The following is an 8,287-nucleotide window of genomic DNA, read 5'->3' on the forward strand; positions in this document are numbered from 1 at the left end:
CGCTTTAGGTCTGGGGGTTGGGAAGGCTCTGTTTGGACAGGGGGCGAACATCTATCAGGAAAACACACAACAAACCGATTATTTTTGGCTACAACATAGAAGACAACATAATAAGAACTATTGTCACTTTTATTTTGATTGTAATTTTGAAGCAGCAGCTTGTCAAAAACACACTGTTTCACTTTGGTCCCGCGGAGCAGGAGAAGAAGATAGAAGTCCGTACTTTGGTCAATCAAACAGCTGCTCTCCCTCTATCTACAGGACGATGAGTGACAAATGTACTTTAAGGTGATCCACGCTTGATTAGTGAAGCTCTTTGCGTGTGGTGCTTCATGCCCCGATGAAGCCAGTTCCGTTTGTGTGTGTGTAAAAAGTCTGTGTGAATATCCGCATGTTTATGCTTCCGTCCATTCACTCTTTTCATTATATCCATGTCTTTTATGGCTCTTATTAAAATTGGAATAAACCATCCTAATTCAGATTTAGTGTTTATAAGGTCAGTTTGAAGATGATTCAGCTATTATATTGAATTAAAGGGGAATTAAAGTTCCCATGTAAATGTGGCCATTATGTGCCACTTTTGGCTTTTTTCCTTATGAGGGACAGCATGTGTGAGTGAGTTTTGTAGGTGTGGCTTGTTTAGGTGAAGGTCTGGGTTAGAACTAAGTTTGGGTATCGGTTGGGTTTTATTCGATACCGGTTCCTACTTGGTATACAGTCGTCCCTCGTTCATCGCGGGGGTTATGTTCTAAAAATAACCCGCAATAGGCGAAATCTTTTTACAATTATTCTACATGTTTTAAGGCTGTAAAACCCCTCACCACACACTTTTCTCAGACAGGAATTAACATTTCTCTCTTGTTTAAACACCCTCAAAGTTTAAACCTTTATATTTTAAAACATAAACCTGTTTTCAAACATACAGCACTTCAGAGTCACACTGCTAGCGATCAGACATTGATGCCAAACGCATTCAGAGTCTTTGTTGACAATGACGTCACGTCAACACGGACACTGGTCTGTTCACCCATTCAACCACGGAGTAGAATCATGTGTGTGACCACCTGGAGCTGTATGACACGGCCTTTATAACCAGGACCAGACTAGGAAGGATTAGGTGTGGAGGAGAATCAGTGAGGAGGTGGTAGTAGCAGTTAAAAGTTCTCTCTGTAGCACTGAGCTAGCATAGCATTATCCGCTAATCACACTTTTTTCACTGGTGGTTTATGTTTATGAGAGGAGAAAAAGGAGAGCAGCTCCTCACTTCAGCAGGCAGTGAAACTCACCGAGTTGGATGTGTCGCTGGTGGGTGAACGCAGCAATAACCAATCAGGACGCAGAACACAATGCGCGTTCATACGCTGTAAAAAAAAATGCATCCAAAATTGCACTGTAAAAGAATTCGCAAAACACAGAGGCCGCGAAAGGTGAACCGCGATAAAGTGAGGGACTACTGTATTTTAAACCGGTACTTTTAAAAAAATGAAACCGCATGCATTTTGTGAAAATACAATACCCTTTTATTTCCAGGGCCAACTTGAACACAATATTACCTTAAATAATATATATACAAGTAACATAATGGAAATAATAAATAAACAAAAACATTTAAATAATATCAAATAAAATACTATTTTATTTAACTACATATTACTGGAGATAAATATTGTTATCATTATTTTATTTGTCAATAATCATTAATAACTTTTGTAAAAAACAAAACAAAAAAAACCTCTTTATTTCAATATCTTTTTTTAAAGCTATAGGGAGCCATTGCAAAAGAGTCATAGAGCCACATGTGGCTCCTGAGCCACAAGTTGCAGTAAATCCCTGAGCTAGCCAATCTGTTGCATTACTGTGTAAATGCAAAACTGTGCATTTTAAATCTGGTGTTAAAGCTTAAGTTCCACATTTTGTTTACAAACCCATCTTGTTATGAGCTTAACATTAAACAGAAAGTTGAAGAGTTGAAGTATAGACATAGCTCATATGATGTTGTCACACGTTGAATAGCAACGGTGTTTGCTAGCTTACCATTAGTTAGCATTAAATTACTAAACTTACCCTAAGAGGAAAAGCTGCTCTCATCATCTGTGATGATGTCCGCCACACTGACAGCGCTGGGAGCAGGACTCACTTCAATTTGGCCGGGGAGGCCGACACTGGCTGCTGCTGTTGCTGACGTGCTTGGCTCCGGGTCACGTAGGTTATTAAACACTGTGCATTGTTCGACTTTTAAGTAAACTCCATGTGGTCTTTTATCCTCTCGCTATCAGTTATAGACAATAGATGTGCTGAATATGCTGAGTAGTGGCACTGACGTCACGATCAACAACCGGGGGGTGACAGGGCACCGAAATGAGGCACCAAAATGTTCGTACTTATTCGGTTTGGTTACTACCGTTTACGTCGGAACCAGAGCAATATTGGTACCGCGTTTCGGGACCCAACCCTAGTTAGGACACACTCAGCAATCCATCTAACTGTGCTTTTCATGCTTTTCTGAAGAGTAGAGAAAGCAGTGACTCCTAATCTAAGTATTTTAATACAAAATGAGCTATAAAAAATATGTATAGATAGATATACAGATATAGGCGATTATCTATTTCGCCAAAATAGAAAACTTGATATATTGCCCAGCCCTATGTGTGTGCATTTTCTTTGTATTTATTAATTGTGATTGATCCATGGAAACCCCAAGCCTGAGGTGGACTGAGAACACTTCTGAGTTAATGAAAAAAGGTGAGAGATGAAAACACCATCCAGACTGAGAAGCAGAGCAGAGAGTTCTTAAAAATGCAGAGCAAGTCATCGTTATCATGATCATCATCCACAGGGCGTAGAAGAGAGTGCTTAGAGTGTCCCACAGGACAAACATAACACAACATTCACACGTTGGGTGGAGTGACTGGTTTTACAAGACGTTACAGGCCTCCACCCATAGAGACCTAAGAGTTTTTTTCCAGTTGACTGTCCAACCAGTCTATGTGACCCACAATTGAAAGCATTATTTGCTTATTATTTGTAAGTTATTGATTGCATTTGTATGTTCTATTTCCTGTTTTTTAAACTGTTGTTGCTCTCAACAGTTGTTGTCTTTTTAGCACATCACATATCCATGTCACGTTTAATCTCTGTTTAGTTACAATTAAATCAATGGGGTTTTGTTCCATGTTTTGTGATATAAACTATAATTCAGATAGTTTAAATGTTCTATGAAGACTGCTGTTCAGTGTTTCCCAAAGTTTTCACAGTCCCCTTTAGACATTAAACCTGAACCCATGTACCCCCTACTCCTGCACACTTAGAAACATAATAATGTAAAGTCATATACAATGTAGCCCCTACAGTGAAATTTGTCCCTGTATTTTACTTATCTTGTTGAGGAATAATATATAATAGAGAATAATAATCTGTAAGCACACAAGAAAACATCTTCTTCAGAATTCTAACTTCTTTGCTTTATGTAAAATTAGCCTAGTGGCATTTTCAGTGAGAAACCAATCTCTTTTTTTGGATAAAGAAATATACTAAACATTTATTGATTGAACATAAAGCAGTAATACAACATATTCATCATTCTGAAACTGTGAAATACAACTCGCTACAACTTTAATGAGAAGGGTGAGGTTGAGAGGATGCACAGAACTCTGCAATGTTTGGTTGAACTTCATATTTGTGCTTTTTTGATGAGATTATTTCTCTGTCTGTGGCTGCATGAGGGTACGGTTGCCATAAAAGCTCACAACACCAAAATGAAGAACGCCATAACGCAACACAAACTGAAAGCGCACACAACACAACACAACACAACACAACACGAAAGCTCACAACACAACACAAAATCAGTCCAGTAAAAATCCACAAAGAAGAGTGATCAGGCCCGTGAAAGGATCGGGCAGTGACACCAACGTTAATGTCACTCTTCTTCATGGAAATCAACAAGGTCAAACATCAGAACAAACCAGCAAAATCACAAAAAGCTTGAACAGCTTCAACCACCGAGGGTGGAGTCAACTACAATGTTAGAGTTTATTACAGTGAACCCAAAAACAATAGAGGAAACTGTTCAGCAGCTGAATCCATCAACGTGTTGCCTTGACACAATACCCTCAAACTTCTTTAAAACTGTTGTAAAGTCAATTGTCACTGATTTGTGTCAGATAATTAACTGCTCATTCCAATCAGGAACCGTACCAAAATCCCTGAAAGTAACTGCTGTGAAACCTCTGTTAAAAAAGAGAACACTGGATGGCTCTATACTGGCTAACTATAGACCAATCAGAACCTTCCATTCATGGCCAAGATCATTGAGAAGGTGGTCTTCAACCAACTGAGTCAATTCTTAACATTCAACAACATATTTGATAAATTTCAGTCATCACAGCACAGAAACTGCTCTTATCAAAGTGATCAATGACATAAGGTTGAACACTGATTCAGGAAAAGTATCTGTTCTCATTATGTTGGATCTAAGTGCTGCATTTGACACTGTAGATCATACAATTTTGTTGCACAGATTGCAAACATCTGTTGGACTAAATGGAAAAGTAATGCAATGGTTTAAGTCCTACTGGGAGGAGCGAAGCTATTTTGTAAGCATTGGAAACTTTGAATCTGACAGATTACCAATGTCCTGTGGGGTTCCTCAGGGATCTGTTTTTGGACCTCTTCTGTTTAGCCTTTATATGCTTCCTTTAGGACAAATTTTAGAGAACTGTAAGGTTGATTATCAGAGCTACGCAGATGACACACAACTATATCTATCACTGAACCCAGATGACAGATGAAAAAGTAAACTGCTGGATGAGTGAAAACTTCCTTCAACTAAACCATGACAAGATGGAGGTGATTGTCTTTGGTAACAAGGAAAAGAGGACAGCTGTCAGCAATTATCTTGAGTCTCGATCTTTAAAAGCTAAAGACCAAGTCAAAAACCTTGGTGTTCTGATTGACTCAGATCAGTAGTCAGATCAAATCTATCACAAAAACAGCTTCTACCACCTAAAGAACATCTCCAGAGTGAAAGGTTTAATGACTCAGAAAGATCAGGAGAAACTGGTCCATGCTTTTATCTCCAGCAGACTGGACTATTGTAATGGTCTTCTGACAGGAATCCCCCAAAAGAGCATCAAACAGCTACAGCTGGTTCAGAACGCTGCAGCTCGGGTCTTAACCAGAACAAAGAGGTCAGAGCACATTACTCGAGTTTTAAAGTTTTTCACTGGCTCCCAGTCAGCCTCAGAATAGACTTTAAAGTTCTGCTGCTGGTGTATAAATCTGTGAATGGGTTTGGTCCAGAATACATCAGTGAGATGTTAGTCAGGTATGAACCCAACAGGTCTCTCAGATCCATGGACACAGGTCAGATAGTGGAGCCCAGAGCTCACAGTAAACATGGTGATGCTGCATTTAGTTGTTATGCTGCAAAGAAGTGGAACAAACTGCCAGCAGTGCTGAAGTCAGCATCACATGTGAATGTAAGTCGTGGCCGCTTCTCGATGACAACGCCACCTAGTATTTTATGAGAGGCTAGGAACTCTTAGAATAATTTAAACAAGGCAAGCAGTGTAATCAACCAAAGATACAGTTTAACAGGTATAATAATTAATTTATTGCAAAGATCTAAAATAACACCGTGGGTGGTGATGCCAGCAAAAAAAAAGGTTTAAACCATTAAAAGTTCATCCCAACGGGTGGGGAAGAGGGATGGTTGGCGGAGCTGGATTGTAGTCCCGTTCCTCTTCTTCCTCTATGGCGGAGCCTACACTGGGACAAAAGGCCAGAGGCAGTGAGGTGTCCCCTTTCACAAAATCGTTTATAAGCCAGTGCAGTCAATCCCGCAAGAGTACTAAAACGGTACTTACACACGGGGGCAGAGATACTCTGCCCGCCTGCTGTGATCGGCGTCGTACTCTGGCTTCACCGCTTCACAGCCTCGCTGCCGCTGCTTCGGAGGCTGCGCCACTGCCGTCGCTTCGGGGGCTGTTGCTGCCGCTGCCGCTGTTGCTGCCGCTGCTTCGGGGGCTGTTGCTGCCGCTGCTTCGGGGGCTGCGCTGCTGCCGTTGCTCCGGAGGCTGCTGCCGCTACTCCTGCCGTGTTCCTTCTCCTTCTCTCTCAAAACCAGCCGGTGCCTTCCCGTTACCCGCTCCTCTCCGTTTCGTAGACCGCTGTCTACCCGTTGCCTCCCCGTTACCCGCTCCTCTCCGTTCCGTAGACCGCTGTCTAGCCGTTGCCTCCCCGTTACCCGCTCCTCTCCGTTCCGTAGACCGCTCTCTCGTCAATTGTCCGCCCCCAGCTTTTATGCTCATTGGATCAAAGCTGATTGAAAAACAGTCTGCCACAGGTGTGAGGGTCCAAGTGATTAAAACAGGAAATAACAAGCGCAGCAATGCACAACAGTAAGAACACTTCAAAATAAAAGCACACACACAAACAAGCAAATTAGTTGTGCAAAATACTGGATGCCCAATTATCATCCTGTGACATCCCCCCCTACTTTAAGGGTGGCAGTCCCTGTCACCTTAGTCCCTGGACTAAAACAAGCTGGTGGCTGCCCAATGTTCGACCTAGTTGAGCGTCGTGGGCTCGGTGGCAGTCCCGGCGGGTTTACAGGAGGATCAAACAAAAACCAGTAATATGGGCCTTGGCCTTGTGGGTAACGTAGTTATTTCTCCTATAATCAATACAAAACCTCCAGGTACCATTTTTTTTCTGACTAGGACTATCGGCACGGCCCAGGGACTACAGCTCTCACGTATCCCACCTTTCTCCAGCATATCTGTAAGCAAGGTCTTGATCTCTTTGTACATTACAGGTGGTAAAGGTCGGTACCTTTCTTTGATGGGAGGGGCATCGCCCGTGTGAATACAATGTTGAACCAAGTCCGTCCTCCCGAAATCCTCATCATCTACCGCAAACACCTTCTCCCACTTCTGAAGCAGGGTCTTGAGCTCCAGCTGTTGATCGGTCAAATGCCGACAGTCAATGAGCTTGCTCACCCCCTCCTCCGTGTGTTCCTCTTTGCTGGAGCCCAGGGTATCCACTACACCAACCTCCACGACACCATCCGGGCCCATGGTCAGGTTCAGGTCACGGGTTCCCTGGACATCCGCCTCCTCCACTTGGTATAACCGGCCCAGCTTCTGATAGCGTCCTATAGAAACTGGGTACGAATGGGGGTTACAGATACGAACAGGGACCCTCCCTCCGCGCACAACAGATAGGGTTCTGGCTATTCCCCATGCGTCCGCTTCAGGCATAGCCTCAAGAACTGCAGAATAGTCAGACCCCCAAGGTCCCATGGATGCGCGGCCCCACATGATCATCTCACTTTTGGGTGGTACCTGAACCGACCGATGGTCTGCGGGTCGAACGTAGCCCAAAAACCCGTCTCCCGGTGGTGTTGCGATGGTCCTCCGGCACACAGCAAAAGGTTCCCGCCACGCCTGCTGGGATTTCCATTTCTGGGGGGAGAGAGCTGGCTTCTCATGTTTAAAAACAGCATCCCAACACGCACCGATCACATTCATTCCAAAGAGCAGTGGGTGCGTAGAGCAATTGTCTTTCACAATAACGACACCTTTCTCCGGGATTTTTACACCTTCAACCTCAAAATCCATTATTGCATAACCAGAGTATGGTATGCTAAGGCCATTTGCAGCTTTAAGAGTTAACACCAGTGGGGATGTACCTTTTTCAACTTGAGAAATATTGTTCCATGACTTTTTGTTGAATTAGTGTAACTTGTGAGCCTCTCTCTAGCATCTAGCACATTAATCTGCAACTTGGCCTCTCCAGCCAAAGCACCCGATAACAGTTCAGTTTTCTAAGTTCAGTCAGGTCCTGTACATTTAAAATGCTAGACATTTGTTCTTTCCAGTCCCCATACTTAATGTCACTGTTTGGCCCATGAAACTTTGGCAACCAAGGTGCACCGGGATATATTGGCATCATCATTTTTTTTTTTTTTTACAAGTATAACAACTTAAAAATAAAAAAAATCTATGGTTGTTACACTGCTCGTGCTTGTGTCCTGTCGACAACAGCCAAAATGTAAGTCGTGGCCGCTTCTCGATGACAACGCCACCTAGTATTTTATGAGAGGCTAGGAACTCTTAGAATAATTTAAACAAGGCAAGCAGTGTAATCAACCAAAGATACAGTTTAACAGGTATAATAATTAATTTATTGCAAAGATCTAAAATAACACCGTGGGTGGTGATGCCAGCAAAAAAAAAGGTTTAAACCATTAAAAGTTCATCCCAACGGGTGGGGAAGAGGGATG

The sequence above is a fragment of the Gouania willdenowi genome, chromosome 15 (genome assembly GCF_900634775.1).
Source record: "Gouania willdenowi chromosome 15, fGouWil2.1, whole genome shotgun sequence".
Classification (NCBI taxonomy): Eukaryota; Metazoa; Chordata; class Actinopteri; order Blenniiformes; family Gobiesocidae; genus Gouania; species Gouania willdenowi.